This window comes from Siniperca chuatsi, linkage group LG11, assembly GCF_020085105.1.
Source record: "Siniperca chuatsi isolate FFG_IHB_CAS linkage group LG11, ASM2008510v1, whole genome shotgun sequence".
NCBI classification, from domain to species: Eukaryota; Metazoa; Chordata; class Actinopteri; order Centrarchiformes; family Sinipercidae; genus Siniperca; species Siniperca chuatsi.
Window position 1 is genome coordinate 8,082,310 of NC_058052.1, and position 20,343 is coordinate 8,102,652.

General features: G+C 39.4%; 1 long non-coding RNA gene across 3 annotated transcripts in view; it reads right to left on the reverse strand.

Moving 5' to 3' along the window:
- Positions 1 to 20,343, reverse strand: part of LOC122884843 — a 58,758-nt gene that overhangs the window by 25,360 nt on the left and 13,055 nt on the right. The window contains exons 4-5 of one of the 3 annotated variants that reach the window (XR_006379987.1): positions 17,321 to 17,385; positions 16,767 to 17,120 (exon numbers count right to left, since the gene is read on the reverse strand). The exons of 1 other annotated variant lie outside the window; for it this stretch is intronic. This is a non-coding gene — a long non-coding RNA (uncharacterized LOC122884843). Of the gene's footprint in view, positions 1 to 3,510; positions 4,813 to 16,766; positions 17,121 to 17,320; positions 17,386 to 20,343 lie in introns of those variants that run through there. One more of the 3 variants, XR_006379989.1, reaches the window with a different exon arrangement.

The following is a 20,343-nucleotide window of genomic DNA, read 5'->3' on the forward strand; positions in this document are numbered from 1 at the left end:
AATGTTAAAATATCCTAAATTTAAATAGTTTTTCAGTGTTGCAAATTTTAACAACCTTTCTAACCAATAAACTTCTCTGGAAAAAAGCTGAAAATAAAAGTAGCAAGTGGTTAATTAAAACACATACATCAATAAAAACGTATGAGGTAAAATAAACATTATGGGGTAGTAGCAGAGTTTCTGAACACATCACTGAATATCAGCACACTCAGTCCTTCTGGTGCTATCAATGTCAGTCACATCTCCTCACTTGCATTTTACCAGGGCCCTTGAGTGGTTCTCTTTAATGCTCAATTTAACACAATCACCGTATGAAAGGACCACCTTCGCCACCTGGTTCTTTCCTTCGGGAGAAAACCAGGCTGAGGATCAAACTCTTGACCCTGGTAACTAAAATTGTTATGCCCCCTTACAAATGAATCTGATATGCATGCTTACTTAACATATCTCCTTTCCTCTTACCATAGCTCCTGGTTCATTTGGGCATTTTTGCAGTGTATAGCTAACTTTCTAGCAATGCTAGTGCTCCGTCTGCTGATTACGTTTGATGTACAAAAGCATGAATTCTTATGACTAAACAGACAAATACAGGAGAGGCAATCTGGCTGAGTATGAAACTTTTTTGAATAACCAATGAACTAAAAATGAACAGTGACTTGACACAAGTCTGTACCCCACTAGCATCCTCAATCTGCACCTAGAGTTTTTCATTAACCTGGATGGTAGTCATAGTCACTTAAAGACCACTTCAATGAGGCCAAGCAGAGTTGCCCCCAAGAGAAAAAACAAATATTTGCCCTTTGGTATTTGTCTGTGTTCATTTGCATGACTCCCTCTCTCTAAGTTATGTCAACCAGAAAGGGCTTGTTAAAAAAGGCCAATCTTCAGGTTATCTGTAATTCCCAAATAATAGGGAAGTGGTAAAAAAAAAAAGACGGACATGGGGCTTAAAATCAAATAAATCACACCTGGATCCTTGGTAAAAACTGGCAGAGCGCTCCTTATATTGCCCTCAAATTACTCCATTTGTTCTCTAAAATATTTTAATCCCGACTGACCTCAAACTTCCCATGAACCAGGGCCTGAACAAAAGGCCGCCCACTGTCCTTGCAGTAAATCTGTTGTCTCCCTTCTGGGCCCTCAACAGGGGATCATAGATCAGCACTGCTCTGCAGCTTGCTTCAATTTACTCAATTAACTCTGGTAAAGCACTTGTAAGTTCTGCAGATGTTGGTTTATTATCGAGGCCTAAAATGTACAAGTGGGTTCAGGAGCCTGGGGTTGTGGCAAGGTTCACAAAGGGGGGGAAGGGCAAACTAATTCCAACCCTTGGTTTTAGTAAAGAACATAGATTATGATAAGTAAGGGTGTATGTGCATCTGCAAAGCTTGATGTGACTGTTACAGCCTGCATATTCAGTTGCGTCTGTTGTTGTGTCGGCAAAGCAGCTTTACAGAGAAACAATTAAAATTTTTACATTCAGACATTCAAAGGAGGCTATTAACAGGTTTAATTGATCCCTTGGAATGACAGAGAAGTCCACTAAAGATGAGCACACACAATGTGAATTATTTCCGCTGCTGCAGCTCTCTGAATAAAGTTCTCTGAAGATCTTAGCCACATGAAATGACTCAGAACCTGAATCATTTGCAGACGACAAACCTCAAGTGGCTAGCTGTAAATCATGATCACAATATTATTGCAATGCTTATAGTTATCTTAGAAATGACCTCGCACCAAAGTAATTTGTAAAAATGTTTTACATATTTATCTCCTTCCAGTTATCAGAACATCTCTGATTTGCGAAAACATAAAACTCTATTTTTTATCTACTGCTAACCTCTCTTGTATAAATCAAACTAAAACTGACGTGAGGAATGTAAAGTATACAGTAAGGAGGATGCTAATATTAACCAGGTGTGGTTACCATCACAATAAAACATTCTGCCGACACCATCCATGTGTGCCCATATATTTCCTTGCTTGGCCAACTACATTTCAATTAAGAGCGGCAACACAGGATGACATTCATAGTGCTTTAAAATAAGGGTTTGACAAATTATTTTCCTCTGTCAAGCTAATATGCTAACTGTAGGCTTGGCTCTTTTGAGCGAGGGCTTATCTTTGGGCAGTTGGTGAGTCACAGGCCAAGTCAAAGTTGGGAGGCTCTGCACCAGTTTAATGGCTTGCCAGTTGATTTTAATGTGAAAAGTCATGCTCGTACACAGGTACAGCAGCTGCAGCAGCTTCAGCCACAGCACATATTTCTAATAACGTCACTCCTCTCAAACACCTTGTACCTAAACATTGGTAGTGATATTGCTCTCAGTACGTTTGACTTCTCTTTCAAGATGAAGCATTTAATCAACTTGACTAAGCTGGTAAAGGAATCTTGAAAATCAACTCTAAACAAAAGACAGTTTTGACAGGATGTGATCATTTTAACAGCGATGTCAACATTTTTACATCATGATTTTGACTTGACAAAAAATTGTGATGCATAATTTGACTAAAAATGTTTGAAAATGACGTAATGATTACATGAATAATAAGCATACTGTTGTTAATTTTAATAGCCTTCTTGTGCTCTATTATTGAATTTCTGTACATTTTTTTTTTTACATTTTAGGATAGTATTTCTCTGAATTTTATGTGGAACAGACACTGATACAATTCAGTAGCGCTACTCACTCAGCCACAGCTTGCCAACTACTCTCACATCATGATGTACTATATATCACTGGTGGCCGTTACTCATTAACAATTTAATCAAAACACCGCTCAGCCCTACATTTCTATTATGTTTGTTAAGTAAGGTAAGGTTCTTTATTTTTTTTATTTAGTGTTTATTGTTTTCATTAAAAAACAGATTTGTTGCAAAGGAGACGCTTGATTTATACATTTGTGTGTTTTCTGGTGTAAGAAGACACTGATCACTGCAGTTTACAGTATTATTTACAGTACTACTATAATTTAAAAAAAGATCACCAGCAAGTGATATCCAACAAGCCTTTAAATTCACAATAACATAATGAAATCTAATTTATAGCTGTGAAAGCTATTTGAGTGACCTTTGTGATATTTTATTTAACAAGAGGTTATAGCTCCAGAGCATTTACTGTAAAACAGATTAGCACTATGCAAATACAAACTATGGCATGCAAGGCATCATGAAAGAGATGAGTCTTGTCGACATTTCCTCCTATTTAAAAGATGAAAAGTAAGACATAGTCTTTTGGGAGGCTATAAGAAGGAATTCCCCGCTAATGATATTCCCTGTGGGAAAAATGTAATTTATTCAAGTTAATGCGTCTTATTTTCTGTTCAAGGTGTATTCCACGGAATTACCAAACAAATTTAATTGTTAATCCATCTGCTTTGAAACAACCAAGATCTTGTTCAGTAAGCTCTGAGTCAGCTTGATCCAATTATGCTACAACGGAGACATTTGTAATCATTTGCCATCACACCACCCTTGCAACCTACACAGATACATGCCCAAAACCGGATTATGCTATTTGGGAGAAAGCATGAAACTTGTGCTTGGTGAGCACCAGAGTAATACAAACTGTTTGAAATGAAGTAGTGACCCCAGAGAGTTTGAGGTCAAGGGTCTCGGGGTAAGATTTGTTAATGACATGTTTACCCTAGGGCTTCTTCTAATAACTTTTTGAGGAGAGGATGAGGCCCGCTCATTTCTCCACTGTCTTCATTGACAGGTCTTTGGGGAGTGATATGCAAGTATGGAAGTGTAATGAACTTGTTTTCCTTCTCTAAACCCCCTTGCTGTCTCCTAAATCACTTGTGCAGCACATGAGCCACCATCCTCTCTCCCACAGCTGCACTTGCTCTGAAGCTCTGAAAGTGGTGTTGATTATAAACAGATACAGACGTTCTGTCCAGTCCAGTGCTGAATTATTGTCCATGTTTTCTTTAATTGTGAGTTTATATGTTATATTATAAGCTCACAATATTAATGATGACAGAATTTGTCCATCCTTTTATCTTTTACTGCTCAATACATAACAGACGTAGCTTAACATAAACTATTTTCTTTCAAGTGTTGTAAACGTTGATGATGTTTGACATTTCCCGTTGACAGAAGAGTCAACCGTCTCATCCTGTATCTGTAAGTTTCTGTATATTTCTATTAAATAAATATGATATAACAATAACACTAATTGTGGCATCATTCTTGGCTTTCTTCTTATGGTAGTAAATTCTTTCTGTCATTTGGTCCCATAAGTTTTTGTTTTCATGTCTAAAGTTGCTATGAGGCTGACACAAGTAGTAAAGCAGAAATTTGCTACATAATTGATCTCAATTTCTAATCTCATAGTAAATTAAGCACCAAGCAACTTTCATAAGGTCTTCTTGTTTCTATTTTGATTTCAGTGTTATGGGTGAAAAAACAAAAAAAACACAAGGTGCCATTTTGCTGCAGTGCTATTTTTTTTATTTTTTTATTTTATTTACAATTTTAGCATTCTTTCAGCAAGCATATCCAGTTATGGAAGTCATATTTATTTAGTCTAATTGCCACCGTGCTTTTTCTTTATCTTCTAAATTACAACATTGGCAATAAAAACTAATGTTCTCAGATGTTCAGAAATTATTACTTACTAGAAAAAGACACAATTGTGTTGTGGTAAATGATATGTGATTACCAAACACCTCAGCGAGGCCTATGAAAGATATGAGATTGCTGTGTCCGTGTCATATCCCGCACAGGGTGAAGCCGTGGGTTAGACCTAGGTCTGCTCCTGGTTAACTGAACAGATCTTAATCTTCTGGGTAGACTGAGCGTAGCATCTGTGGTATTCAAAGAGGATTGATGAGCAGCATTCCTTGATTTTTACCCCTGCCCTTCCCCGTGCCCCTCCTGTGATGTAATGACATTATCAATTAGCCCCCATTAATTTAGCAAAAACAAATAAGCACCTCAGTACACCTCCCTTCAAGCATGTGGTTCTGATTTCCTGAATGTTCGTCAGTGGCCGCTGTTTGGTTAATCTTTTGGCCAAGGTGGTGTGGCCAAGAGAGGTCATGCCTTTCTCCTCCCTTCAGCTCGTTTCCTCCCTGTCCTCTGAAGGATTTCATTAAGTTTGTGGCATACTGTTAACTTTCCTAAATCCCTCTCGCTTGCTTTCTCTGCAGTCTGTAAGCCACAATTATGTTAAAATTTGACAGTTACTGAGATTTTAGAATACAATATAATTTTTTGGCAAATTTGAATTTAGTTGCAAGTGCAAGTATTTGTCAAGGCCAGAGCTGCCCATAATACAGAAATATTCTTAACTGATAATTTAATTGGTTTAATTGGTTTAGTTTATGTTGACAGTTGATTATCGTTTTTACAGTAAAACAAATCTGATAATTTGACATTACATTAATTAAGTGTCACAATTTTTATTTTGGAATTTGAGTTATGAATTTAGAGTTAGAGTAGTTTGGAATCACTCTTGACGAAGTGCAGGACATGAATAATCTTATAGACAACCCCATCATGGAGCTCATGAGACTCCTCTACAAAAAGGTATGATTCTGCTTGATGCCTTTTACCTATAAAGTGTTAAAATATATTCTTAGTTATTAGCCTGGTAGCTACAAACAGCCAACTTAAAGAAAAGAAACACCTTCAGAAACTTTGTTTAGGTAAACAGCAATGTGTTTGTTTAGTGATATTTTTCTGTTCGATGAGCTACAACTGAACAAACACTACAAAGTTTCCTGTCACTAATCACTAACTCAGTGATTTGTCCTAAATTGGGTTTGAGTAGAAGCATTATTTACTGCTGGAACAAAACTCTCTTCCAGATTGTATTTACACTCCTTTAAAGAACAGTGTGGCACTTCAAATGAAGGCCCTTTCCATGTCTCTTTTTGCTGCTGAGGGAGAAGGTAAAGCTCTGAGGAGTAAACATACGATAATCATTGCTATTGTACATAATGTAGCCTAAGTATTAACTACTTAGTCATTTCGGAGCCCAAACAAGTAACACAGCCAATACAGGCACATATCCACATATACACTCTGTATACACTCCACACACAGTGACAGGCTGCTTCAAATGTGTGACAGTTTGAGCTGAAATACAATGCTTTTAGATCTGCACACCATACTGTACCTTTATGTTGAACATCGGGTAACACTGTTCATACAGTACAAGTTACAGTAGCTTGTAGTAGTAGTGACAAACTTGAATGGCAAATAACATTTGGCAATGTATCTTTTTTAGTCATTGTTGACTATAGTGTTCAGGATCTTGGAGAGTCAGTTGAAGGGGGCTAGCTATAGCTCACCTAAGCTAGAGCTGGCAACTTAAACCTGAAAGTCCAGCCAGCAAACAATAAGTTAGTATGGCTCTATTTATTTCTTTAGGCAGTGGCAATAGTTTTTAGCAAGAAACTGTGGTTCTTTTGCTCCACCCATTGTGGTTTAACTCAAAGATTAAATCTGCCAATCTGCCCCCAGAAACCTATGTAGGCTATAACTAAAAGTCCATTGTGCTATTTCTAAGTGAAATCAGTGGATAATGGTCTCTGTAAATAGCTCTAGTCCTAGGATGAGACGAACACACACACACAAATATACAAACAAACAATTAAGGACATATTAAACTACACCAAACAATATCAATATGCATAATATGGATTTTATGTTATTTACAGGGAATTAAAGCTAAGTGGAGAAACATCAAAATGAGCCTGAGGAAAAGTTGACAACCTCCGCTGTGAGCCCCTGCATCCCAGAGGAGCAGTTCATACATAATACTCGACCCCTGCAGGAAATTGGGGCTTCCCCCCCCCCGTATCTCTGCAAAACATATTCCCCTGCAACAAAGGCTATGGAAAATAGCCCACTCTTTTATATTAATAATGAGGTTAAGACTGACGCTCATAGATTAGACCACAACGTCTGGCAGTATGGCTGCACAAAGACGAGAAGTTGACCCCCTTCTCTTCCTGACTGTGAAGTGGCAGAGTGGAAAAAAGAAAGTTACAGATCATACAGTTATGGATGCTGCTGAAGTAACTCTGCTGCAATCTTTACTTTGGAGTGTCTGACCACGTTTTGAAGCCTTTCATAGCCAAATAGGAACCGTTTTAAATTAAAGTTAAAAAAAACAAAAGAAAAAAAATACATAATGTATAGCAGTCATAATGATTGGGTTTCTCTGATCGTGATCACTGAAGACAATGTGACTTGTTTATAGAGGAGTCTTTACTGTTGTACACAATTTAATTCTATGTTCTATCTATACCTTCTCTAATAAAATAAAACACGCATAGTAACTAAAAAGTAACTACATAATTAATGATGGATGATTAAAGCTGAACACTAAGATGACTCAACAGATTTACTGAGGGTCAGTATCCAATACTAAACCACCTGCTACTGGGTCAGTGAATCTGGGTTAGTTATAGGGGTCTGTTCTCTTTTCATTCAGTAAATCTTCTGTCTGTCAGTCTGAATGGTGTCACACTGCCTTTACTCAGGCCACATAGACACTTCTCTGTGCCACTTCAATACTCATGCCTCATTTGCTAACAGGGACAGATTTTATTGTTTCTGAGGACCATTTTTCAAGTGTCGACATGATCAATACACCATGATTCAACTTGAACTTGAACTTATCATTCCAAAACCATTAGGGGATGGAAAAGGTTAAAGAGTTTATCTGCTTGCAGATTAAATGAAACAGCAATGATTTTAGTTACGACAAAATCTTAATCTAGACTCCTGTGTTTTCTTGATAGCGGCGCACATGTTGGTTATGTGATCGTTTCCCCTGCCTATCCTATTTACTTTAGACTGAAGGGAACAAATCTCCAGCTTCTCCTCCTGGTTGCCACACAGTAATTCCTTAAGAGAAATCAAGGACCTTGAAGCGTGTTAATGCTCACATATTGAAGTGTTACAGCATGGTTAAGATACAGTACCTATGAGGGAGCACAGATAAGAAGGTGTGGACAGTGATGCGAAGTTTCTGTGCAGCATGTTTGTGTAATATTGCATCTAAACACTTGGTGGTGTGACTCATCTCTGGACTTTGCACCTGACTTGTGCTTAGCCAATCAGTAATGTACATATTTATCCCTGAATCAACTCTGGATCAGGAGCTTTCTAGAGAGCACTTTAAAGAGACTTCTGCAGGTTTTGGATGTTTTCTGTTAAAAATGTAGCTGAATAATATTTTACAAAGCAAATAACCTTGTGAAGTTATTCATGTCTGTTGTGTGCATTGTTTTCAGAGCAATCATAATGCACAGCTGTTTTGGCAATAGCTAATGTAAATCAATGCCTTATATCACTTAGTTGTACTATCCAGGTATGACATCTTCAGCAGTGTGTGTGCTGATACCTTGTTTCAGTACTATAGCCACATTTCTCTGTATCACTTTGTTTTGAATCACAGAGGGATATGAAAAACATTATGATAAATCTATGGAAAAATGTATTACAACATACACAAATATACAGTATGCACATATAGAACCTGTAACTTTATCGTTGCATCCTTAGTTCTTTGACTTTAGACAACTTATTGCTACTGATTGGTCAGATTGGTCACATTCCAACATGATTTATGAGGTCTTAGATCATGTTTAATTCATTAGCTGTCGGGCTAACTTGTGGTTTAAGCTTTTAAGATTTGTTCATGTTTGTCTTCCTTAAGCTATTGTCTCTAAAATATACTAAGGCAGCACATGTGTACTGGGAGCTATTATAAAAGCTATCTTACATGAAAAAATGTGGGTATGTTGATGATGCTAAAAGCGCTTCGAACATCATCATCATCATCTGACCCATAATCACAGTGAGGATTACTCTCTCAGGCATTATTGCTATAATAAAGCAACAGCTTCCTTTTTTTCTTCCTCTCACATATCCACAGCTGCATGTATGTATTGGCTGGGGGATAAGAGAGAATGGAATTTCTCCTTTGATTTATATGATGGACCCGGTTTTGACCCAGACCTACTGCTGGAAGCTTGCCATCACCCCATTCAGTTATCAGGAAGCACTTGAAAGTGACCAGACAACGTTTTACGCCACATTTGGGTCATTCTGGGCAGCTTGGGCATTTAAGGAGTGGAGTGTCTTGTCAGGTGTATGAGTAAACATGTCATGCATGTCCTTGCAGCATAATTTATTAAGTCTTTATGAACGGCCAGAAAGCTGAATTTATGAAAAGCTATTAGTGAAATCTTGTGAAATTTTGAAGTTATGTTTACTGAGTCACAAGTTTACAAACTGTATGATTATAAAAAAAGTCCAAGTAGAAGCCTTCCCTACTGTGTATGTTGTAAGTAAAGTTACATTGTCCTATTTTAGATACAATGGTAAGGCAAGCTGATGAGGACTCATGGAAAGAGAAGAGTACAGTAGCTCCTTCTTCTTTTATCTTTAGAAGTTAAAACCTTCCAATGAGCACTTGTAAAATGTCTGTTGGTAAGCTGTGTAGTAGTTGGATGAGCAGAAAGGAAATCTAGAAATAAATAAAGTGGATTACATCCTCTGAAAGCTCCATCTTTGCCCTACAGCCGACTGGGTACCTCTCCTGTCTGCATGATAATGCTTTTGTCAAGGCTTGTGACCCAGTTGGTACAAAGCGGGAAATTACGTCATTTGCAAATATGCTTTTATTCCATGATAGTGTATAATTGTACAAATGAAATGAGATTATCTCTCTAGTCCTCCACAAACAGCCATGCAGCTTTATAGAGGGGGGATTGGAAAAGACTGATAATTTGCCAAAAAAACCCGTGGCGTGGAGGCATGTACTCAACCTTGGGCCTAGGTTATTTTAAGGAAAGCCAATCTTTGATCAGCCAAGCTGAAATGGCTAAGATAAGTGGGAGCTACATCTCGCGGCAGGACTGCGCACCAGTCTGATATTGCTATTTCCTCCCTGGTTTCTCAAGAGTGGTAAATAGCTGCTGCCCCCACCACTACCCCGACTGCACCGCCTCCCCTCCCCCTTATCTACTCCCCACTTTCTTCTGGAGATCTCTGTCACTTTAATCCACAGAGTCTGCCGCTGGTTAACAAGGAAATCCTGTGTCAATTATCACCAACCACTTCCTGCTGGGAGTGCAGCGGGGAATCAAAGGGGTCTGAGAGTCTTTCACACCAGAGAGGAGCAGTAGGCCTAATTAAATGGCCCTTGTGTCCCGCTGGCTGCCGGTGGCTGGGTGACAGATAGCCCAGCCCAACGATAACCTCCTTCAGCTGATGATTGTTTTGATAGGGAAGCTAGTAGGCACTTTGGGTGCCCTAAGGTTGGCAGATTGCGATCCAGGAGTCCAAATTAACTCACATCCAGGACGCAAAGATTTATGGAGAAAAATGATGGATAAATTCTTTGAAATGTATGTAATCATAATGTAATGTGGGTATAACAGATGTAACAGATTCATGTTGAAATGAGATCCAAGCTGTTAAAGCTTTACAGTACAACATGCATTTTATAAGGTCACCATAAGCTTTCACAAAAAATTCAGTCTCCTAAACTACAAGTCATAAAAAAACAGTCATTAAAATTCTGGTTTCATAAATCTGGGAATGTGAACCCGCGATGCATCATTTGCACACTAGTGGGTGAAGCGTGCATATTAAGATTTGATATGCCATATTTGAACTCGATTCTCAAAACCCTGCGTTTGGGGAAAAAGGGAGGCTATTTGAAGCCCAAATATGCAATGCTCAAAATGACAATTCCCAGACAACTTTCAGGTGGAGGACTGTGAAAGCACAACTTAAGGTTCAAATTGCTTTATATCAACTTTAAGCATCATATGGGGTCAGCAAATCACCAGCCTGCCTGCCTTGTAGTTGTCATTTCACTCTTAACTGTCACTTACAGGTATCTTGTGTCGCCTGCATAATGTCAGATTAAGCTATCACCCACAGTCACTGGCAAAAGTAGCTCTTTCTGTTCATTAAAAAAAGTTAGCTTCTAAAAACTCACCAGAATTATCATTTCAAATAGTGCCTGTATGAAATATGTTTCCCAGGGATTGGCTATGGATTGTGCATGATTGATAGAATAGTTAATTTAAGGGTCGGGATGAAGTGAATGTGAATAAATGTGTGCAGAGGCTGCAAATTTTGTAGAATATTTAACATTTAAACAGGATAAATATATAGTGCTGAAATTTTACATTGCAGCCAAACATTAAGAACAAAAAAACCTGCAGCTGGATGAAGTTCATCACAACGTCCTCCCTGCTGCCTCTCCCAGTCTCCACTCCTGTTGGAGACAGCTTCAACCTGTGCCTTGTCCACCTTTAAATTTTCATATGGAGGAAAAGGGCTGCAGAAAAACCAATTTACTAACAGAGCGACATCATCTGTTTGGCCGTTTATCTCTGACACACCACCCCTCAGTCCAGTGTTGACAGTACATGATATTCCATTAATCTGCCTAATGAAAATTTAACCAGTGTTATAAACAAATAATTGGCCATTATCCTCTCAAAGATCCCGAATAAATTACTTGGGCGTTTTTCATGGCTTCTGAAAGAAGAAGAAGCCGGCCCCTCCTGATTGATGTTGGAATAAATGCGGGGCCGGCTCCGACGCTGCGAGTGGGTCTCGGCTAAGCCTGTGATTGACTTAATGAGAGTCTTTGGGGTGAGTAAATGTTCCAAATTGCTCAGTCATTAGCTTTTGCTCGGCTGTCTGAAGATACCCCCGGATCTGCAGCGCGGGTCTCTCCTCTTGTACCATTCCGCCTGCAATTACATTTTCATTTAGAGCAAACCTCTGAAGTCCGATAGGCAGGCCCCTTTTCATTATGCTGGCCTCCTTTTTCTTTTTTATCTAAATGGTGTGAAATGTCTCTTCATTTAGACCAATTAAAGTTGAAAAAGACTGCGCTGTAATGAATTATCATACAAATTATTTACTTAATGCCACAATCTCTCTCCCTCTCCTCCTCTCTCATCCTCCTCTCTCTGGCACCAGGGATGCACAGAGTCAGACAGATGGGGAATACGGTGTGAGAGAAGACGTGGTGGGAGTCCACAATGGATCTACTTTGAAATTGAAACTTCCTTCAAAACGATACACATTTTGCTGAGGTTATGTCTCTCTTTGGCATTTATCTGTGTTATGCATGAACCGAGCTCTGCATATGGACAATCTTGACTAATGGAGGAGGATGGGGAACCCAACATCTGAACAAAGGGAATAGTATGTCGTCAATATAGCTCATTTCAGATATTTCATTTCAGGAGATGTCTAAGCTCTTCTTAATTAAGGACAAGCTTATGGTTTCAAATTAACTCATTTAATTGAGGGGACCAGTTCTTGTCTGCAAGACGGTGTGAAAAATGTCTCCAGTCTCCTTCCGGAGGCTGTTGGCTGACACATAAACACTGGGAGAGTTCACAACTATCACAGCAGCCCCATCCATACCTCTGGGACCGCCTCTCTCTCTCTCCCTCCTCAATGAGACACACACTGCCAAAGACTCCCTCCATTAGCTTTTCACCAGCAGAACAGCTATTCAGCGCATATTCTCCAGCCATTATTCGTGTTAGCAGCCAATGCACCATATTAGGGCTGTTTTTCACCAGCCGACATAATAGGGAGAGGCATGAAACGGTATATTTTCTCTCAATGTTTTGTTTTTTTAAAGCCAGTCAATTCACAGCCTGATCGTGCTGGGTAAAGCTGGTGGAGCCGAAGTGACTTGTCACCATGGAGACGGCAGCTTCTACTTCATGCCAGAGCAGTTGTGCTAAAGCCCCAAGATGAGGGCAGCAGAAAGGGGCTGCTAGTTTGTCCCCAGCCCAGCCAGCCCTTCCCTTACTACAAATGAGGGGGACCGGTCTAACCTTAGATGGAAGCCAGATTTGTCACTGGAGGCCATATTTTAAAAAAAACCTCAAACTGGTGAAATGAAAAGTCCCAGGCTGGATAAATTACTTTTACATCCTGCAAAGAAGTCTGAAATCTATGGGGAAAAATAAACTCAAGAGGGGTCAGATTCAGAGGAGGTGTCAAAGTGTTGTTAAACTCACTGGGCAATAATCTTAAGTACTCCATGATTTGCACTAATTGGTATGAAATCACCCACAGTGCTAAAGTGCAGCTACCGCTTCGGTTTGCTGCATCTGCTCTATGTCAGGGCCGATTCTTTGTGACAGCCTGGAAATACAAATACAAAATTGCCATATGGATCGCCCACCTTTGAGCTTAAGCCACAGGTACAAAGAGGGAATGGATTTTCACCAGAAAATCTTCTCTATTGCTTTTTGCTTTCTTATCAGCAATAAAGAATACAAGTGCTATTTGCTGTCATTATCAGGGAACACATAAAAGCTGCAGATATTCTCTTGTGCAAAGGAAGCTATTCTAAATATTATGACATGAAATGATTTAAGCACAATGACAGGATTGCTGCTTGGCAACTTAGAAAAGCAGTTAAAAGTGGAGGGGCGACAGAATGTCACAATATTTCCAGATATGTTCGTAATAAAAAAAGAAACATGTTGCCTTTCAGCAGGAGACAAGTGATTATGACAGTAATGTATTACTGCTGTGAGAGGATACTGTAAGAGTTCGCTGTCAAAACCACCTCACTTAGATGTGTCATGGGATAGTGAGTGTCCCATAACCACATATGGCTAGATGAGACTACTTGCTCTCTCAAACATCAAGCTGTCTGAGTAATCAAGTACTCATTATATGTGGCATGCACCCTAATGCATGCTAATTGCTGCTTATTAACCTAATACTTCCATTAACAGAGGTTTCTCGTTTTGAAGCAACATATGAACAATATAGAAGCCATTTATAATTGTTGATAACAATTAAAGGAAGGTTGCACTAATATTAATCTGTGCAAGGGCATTAAACAAAAAATCCCCCTGATGCAGATTTGAAACCAGTATGATTGACGTCTGCTTTCATATTCTTTAAGCATTGCTTGTGTCTGTACATGAACATAAAATCAGGACAGGTTAATCCTAAGTGCTTATGTAAGTAGCTGTATCTTCAGTCCCACTGCAGCTCATTGAACAAATGTGATGACTTCAAGTGAATCAAATAGCCACCTGTTATGAAATGTTTCAGTCTCGAAGCAGAGTCATGAGTTGTGTTAAGCAGTTAGGTGACATGAGCGGAGATTCTTTATAGACCTGCAGGCTAACATTACCTCCCTGTTACTTTAACACAAAAGGGGTTGTTTCTTTAGTATTAATAACCAAGTCTCACCTAAAAAATTAATTTGAAACTATGCATACACTCCTGAATAGGAGAGGGTAAAACTATTAATTAAAAGTGGAACAGGTTCTTATTTTAGTGGAAAGTGGAAAAATTATGAGCCTTTGTTAAGGAAGGCCCAGGAGCAAAGCTTTCATTAGCCTACATGCATGGCAAAAGCAATTCATCAACTGTAATTTTGCCTCAATAGGCAAAAAAGAGGGATCAACCTCAGCATGCTATTTATGGAGATTTACGGAAGTCTGGGAAATGCTAATGTGATTAACATTTATCTACAACATGTTTCGAAATGGCCCTCATGTCCACGTTTTGCCTTTAAGATTAAGTTATTGCACTTGCTTGAGAAAAAAGAAAAAATATGGAGTGATATAGAATCTGCTTTGCAATGATGATTTTTTTTTTTTTGGAGAATTCTCTGTCACATTAGTGGAGGATTTCTTTCCCCCTCAATGCCATCCCCCCTCTCTAAATATCTCTCTTTATGTATGTCTGTCCCTAGATGAAGGCGCGGCGAGCAGAGCTGCGCTTTTGTCCTACCGGAGTGTCTCTCTCGAAAATGTGAACTGTTCCACGGATTAGCTGAGCAGAGATTTATTTAATGCATCCTCATAGAGTATTGTTGAAATCTATTTTGGGATACGGAGCTTGCCAAGCTCTAAGCCTGGTAATATATGCCTGCTACAGTTTAAGAGAGAGGGTTCACAGACCCTCTTTATGTTGGGATCATAAGGATCATACAGAGTCATTGAATATGAAAATATTGAGGGCTGGTAGCACATTTATTGTTTTCACACAGGGCCCACAAAAGGCTTGTTTCCATGCCCTCCCTCCTGTCTCTTGTTTGTATGGCCTGTTTAAATATTTGATGTCCTAGAGAATGATTGTGATATTCACCAGATAAGATACTGCACATGCATATGCCATGAGAGGCCCCTATTTAAGATACCGGCTTAAGGTTTCTGAGAGGCCAACAAAGCCATGGATGGAAAAGACTGCAGTGCATTTGCATTTAAGCTGTGGATTTAGGAACAGCTAGAGCAGAATGAATACTAATAATGTATCTAATTTAAAATGCTAAGTATTTACCCTAGAATTTATTCAACCATAAAAGCTTATAAATAAAATCAAAAGCCACATTTTTATTTAATATCTATGATAGTGGGTTTACAGCAAATGATGATCATTTTTATGAAGCATTTACTATAAAATATGTTACAAATTTATTTTTTTACTTTCAGTTGAAATGTAAACTGCATTAGACCATTGATCAGTTTCAAGTTGCTGATATCAGCAATGTCCCAAAAACGGAATCAACAATCCCCAGACTGCGACTACACTTCCCAGCATGCCTCGGGGGGATAAGGTTTGGACTGCTTCTCCTCACAGTGAACGGGGTAGCAATGTGACAGAGAGTGACACAAAAGAGGAAAGCCAGGGGGTGTGCAGGAGTGGGGGAGAGGGAGCCGGACAAAAGAGAAGACATGGGCTTTGCACGGAGGACATGATAAAGCCAGGAGCATTATCGTCAGTGTGAAAGACGGGGGCCATACTTCAAACGGGATTTTCTCTCCATGACAGGATACTCCGCTGACGCAGAGCAAATAGCTCTCTGTAGCAGTATATAGCTTCAGGGCTTCTAGGCTTCTTTGTAAATTCACCAAACTACAATAACGATAGGATCTCATACAGAAAGAAACAGAATGCTCGATATCAAAATGATAGATAAGTAAATATAATGGTAGTGAGGAGAAACTGAAAATTCATAAGTCAAGAATTTAAAAAGTACATTTGATTTTATAATTGAGAAAAAGTGGTTCTTGAGTAAATAAATGAAACTCACTTGAAAGCAATACTGGCAACTGATGCATTAGTTTAGCTGCTATAGTGGAGGCATTAAGCTTTACAAATATGACTCTTGCAAGGAAGCCACGGGGTTCAATCAATTAGTCTGTGATTATTATTACTTCTGTTGTTATTACTAGTCCCAGCAGCCAGGCTGTTATGGTAACCCTAGATGTGGTCCACACTACTAATCCTTGCCCCTTCCCTAACCTTAACCTTTACTCTCTTAATCAACATCATATTCTGAGCAAGTGGGCAAAATATTTACATGTTATCTCTCACAGCGTTCGATGAGAATTTGCTTTTACTCTGGGAATTCTCAGCAGAAGTTGTTTGCTTGCTTGCATACATCGTTGTGCATGTAAGTGTGCGTGTGTGCATGTGTGTACAGTATGTGCGTGCGTGAATGTCTGTACGCGTATTATTCTGTCCGGGCTCCATTGTTGGTTTTTCATCTTTTGTCTGAGTTGAAAGTCACAAGGACATTAGGGTCCCAATAAATTAGAGGAAGAAAGGCTCCCATTGTAGATCAGCTGTTGTGGGTGGTGTAGTTCTGTCTTTATATAGATCTGTCTCGCACATTATGGCGTTACTGTCAAATAAGAGTTTAGGCTCTGCCTTAGAAGTTGTGGTAAAATACAAGATATTTTGAGTTAATAAAGGCAAAAAGACAGTAGTACAGCAACCACAGCTAGACAAGTTTATATCCCAGACTGGTGGAAAAGCTCTTCTTTTATTTTGTTCAATATTCAACCCATCTGTCCTCAATTCTGAAAATGACTATTGAGAAGTTTGATCCAACAGCAAATATAAACTGGACAGCAAGATAAAGGAAAAGCACGAAAACATTGAAGCAAGCAAACATCACAGTGAGACAAAGATATTTCCTATGCAAAGCTTGCACACAATGTCATGTGTGATAGCGACGAATCCCGTCCAAGTCACACGCAGGGGGGTTGGTGGGGAGACAGAAACGAGGTCGGCTGCCTGCATCTTCCAATGATTCCCCCTCTTAGCTTTGATTCTGCTGATCCAGTATCTCGCCATATAGCAAGGGACACAAAGCAGATTTCAGCTTTGGGCTAATCTCATTAAGAAACTCTAACCACCCCTATGAGTAGTGGGGGGAAAAAAGCAACTCATTCTGCACTATGCCAGAGCCAAGGCTCAGGGAGGCAGGTGTAATGTTACATAATTAGCCTCTAAACGGTAAAAAGGAGATTATTGCAAATGGCCTACCAGCCAGCACATGCAGTGGACCTGGTCCCTGAAGACTTGCACGTCTAGTGAAGCTGAAAACATCCCTGGGGAATTGATGTGTGAAAAGGGAAAAACAGGTTATTTGCAGTAAGTGTGTGGTACAGGGTGGTCAAGGCCCTCTATAATTTGGTCCACTTTAACCAATGAACATGAGTTTGATTAGGGTGTGAGTAGGGGGATTTAAATCAAAGTAGTGGACAGCCAGTTTGGGGAAATACTGCAGGAACACGGCAGGAACCTAAATTGACATGTAGCTTAGCTTTCCTCCATCTTTCTTCTCTTTCTCTTAATAAGTGAAAATGCTACTTTTAAATACATAAAAACTGCGTGAGGGGGATTTAGTGAGGCCCAAGTTCGTGCTCCTGCTGAGATGTCCTGTCAACCACCAGCAGGGGCTTTGCCGCTAACTCCTACACAGAAATGGCTAACAGAGGAATTGATGGAGTCGGTCTGATCCAGGGAGCCCACACCTAGTCACTCATAACCTCAAGACTGGATTACCATGTCAGATTGTTGCCATATGTGGCACGGCGCACCACTCTGGCAATGACAGTGATCAACTACTACCGTTCAGCATAACCATCCAACAAACATTACTGTCAGAGTTCAAACACTGAACGGACTCAAATAAAGGATTTCTGCGCCATGTCGAAGTACAATACCCCATATTGTCCAGCAAACATGCTAATTAGCGAAACAGATGATCTGAAAGTCTCTCTGGGCTGAGCCATTTAGGACAAAGAAAGAATGGCGGCATTCCTTTGTTGCCTCTCAGACACGCTGAAGCATCGGCTCGTTGTTACATAAAGTTGTATAACAAATGAGCCTGGGCTCTTTGAACTGGCTGACCACACAAGCCTGGAAGAGTCACTAGGAGCCCAACATGTGGCAGCAATAAGATGGCCCCGCCCTCCGCAAGACATGTGGGAGACACTGCATTCCAGTGGAGCTCATTAAAGCTAAAAAACAAATCCAACAAACACTGCCCTGGTCTCAAAGGAGGACCATAGATTATGTAGGACAGGCCACGGCAAATGACGTCTGCCATTACTTCTATTTATTTATCAAATTTTTTATCATCTTGTTATTTCCACTGTGAACATTGTCACAACACCGAAAATGGAGAAAATCCAAAATTCTCATCATCCTCAATTCCATTTGCTCATCATCTCAGTAACTTTATTGAGTCAGTGTGACTGACAGCTGAATTTTCAGACGTGTTTTAAAGACAGTGACATTTACCATGGCTTTTATAAAGTGCACAGATGTGGTTTAGCGTTTAAACCTGTCATTGAATTTGGCTTATTTATAATGCTGTTTGTTCCACCAGTCTGCCCAGTTAAGCTATGTGTTGTCTGTTTAACTTGGCTATAAACAGACTGTTGCTGACTGTTTGAACTCCTCCTCATGCATTCAAAGGGTGTGTGTTTTTATTTTATTTTTTTTACTGTTATTGTAAAATGTGACATGATATTCAGTTTGTGTACATGACTTCACAACATGAGGCCGTGCATTATGAGGATCCCAGAGTGTATTCACTTAAGATTGATAAAAACTCAATAAAATCAAATGCCCACCGGGGAGGCAGTTTTCTTGCTGTAGCAGACATCTGGCATGATTATTTTCAGCTCTTCAGCTAATCCTCTCTAAATGTAAACTGAAGAAAAATGTGCCAAATGGCTTTAGAGCAAGACTGAATTTTGGACTTGTGGAAGATTTAAATGAGTTTTATAGAAATGTTAGAGGCATTATTGGAAAACACAGTGAGACAATTGTAATTACTTTTCAGCCTGTCACATTTATAATCATTATCCCACTTTTTAGACATGCCAATTTTTGACTCCTGTTAACCATTGCAGCTGTGGAGAAGCCACATAACATACAGCAGGTTTTTTTCATGTTTTGATGTGCTTTCATCTGTGGTGCAGGGCGTTAGATGTTTGATATGTAGCGTTGTGACTGGAAACGCTTGAGTCGTGTGCATGCCATTCAGAGGTGGCCCAGTAAGAGCTAATCTACTTGTCAGGGTTGACTGCCAAGCATATCAGCCCACACAATTCACAATATGACTTTATTCATACTGTAGATCTGGGACATTAACTGTCTCTGCCCACCAGAACACAACACTTACGCCCACCGCTCCCAATGAAAGAAACCTACATTATAAGCCTGTGCAAGTGATAAAAAATGGATCCACATCCTTTACATCTCACATCTACAACACTGATCACCTTAACACTATAACCTCAACTCTGTTGAGACACATGCCTTACTTTAACAGCACTACTTTTGTTTTTATGTGATGAATCTACAGCAATTCAGTACATTTTGATATCCCTACTCAATGGACTTCAGGAAAACTGCCAGCAGGATGTTTGGACAATGCTCTACTTTATAATGATCCAGTTCTTATGCAGCAACATTTTGAATAAAAAAAGCTTAAGGAGCTATGAGGTTTACAGCAGCTGTATTATTGAAGACTTCTCAGATGACTACCACCATAGTCAATACAAAAGATTCCGAAACATGAATGCTTTGTGATTGAATGAGTCAAACCAAAAATGAACTTCATGATGACTCTGCTCTGACAAATGTGTTGATAGCTTTCAAGCAGATGCCCTGGAATCGTCTTAGAAAAACTGCATATCGCTTCTGAGTTGGAACCAAGAGATGCATTTGATCAGGCTTATCGCATATTGTACCATAATAAAAGTGGTTGGCATGATTTATTGAGCTTGAACAATGGTGCCTCATGGGCATTTCATAAATCTCTAATAGGGCAGTGACCTCAGTCGCCAACACTTCACAAATCTATATCAACAAAATTGGAACTTCAAAACACACATAATATAGCAAATATGTCTAATATGTTTGCTTAATTTAAAGAAATTGAACACAGGTCAAATAGGCAGAGTACACATATACATTAAGAACAAACCGGTGAGCAATTATTTATAAAGTAATAACTCCTTGATAAAGAAGAAAGGACACACAGACATCTG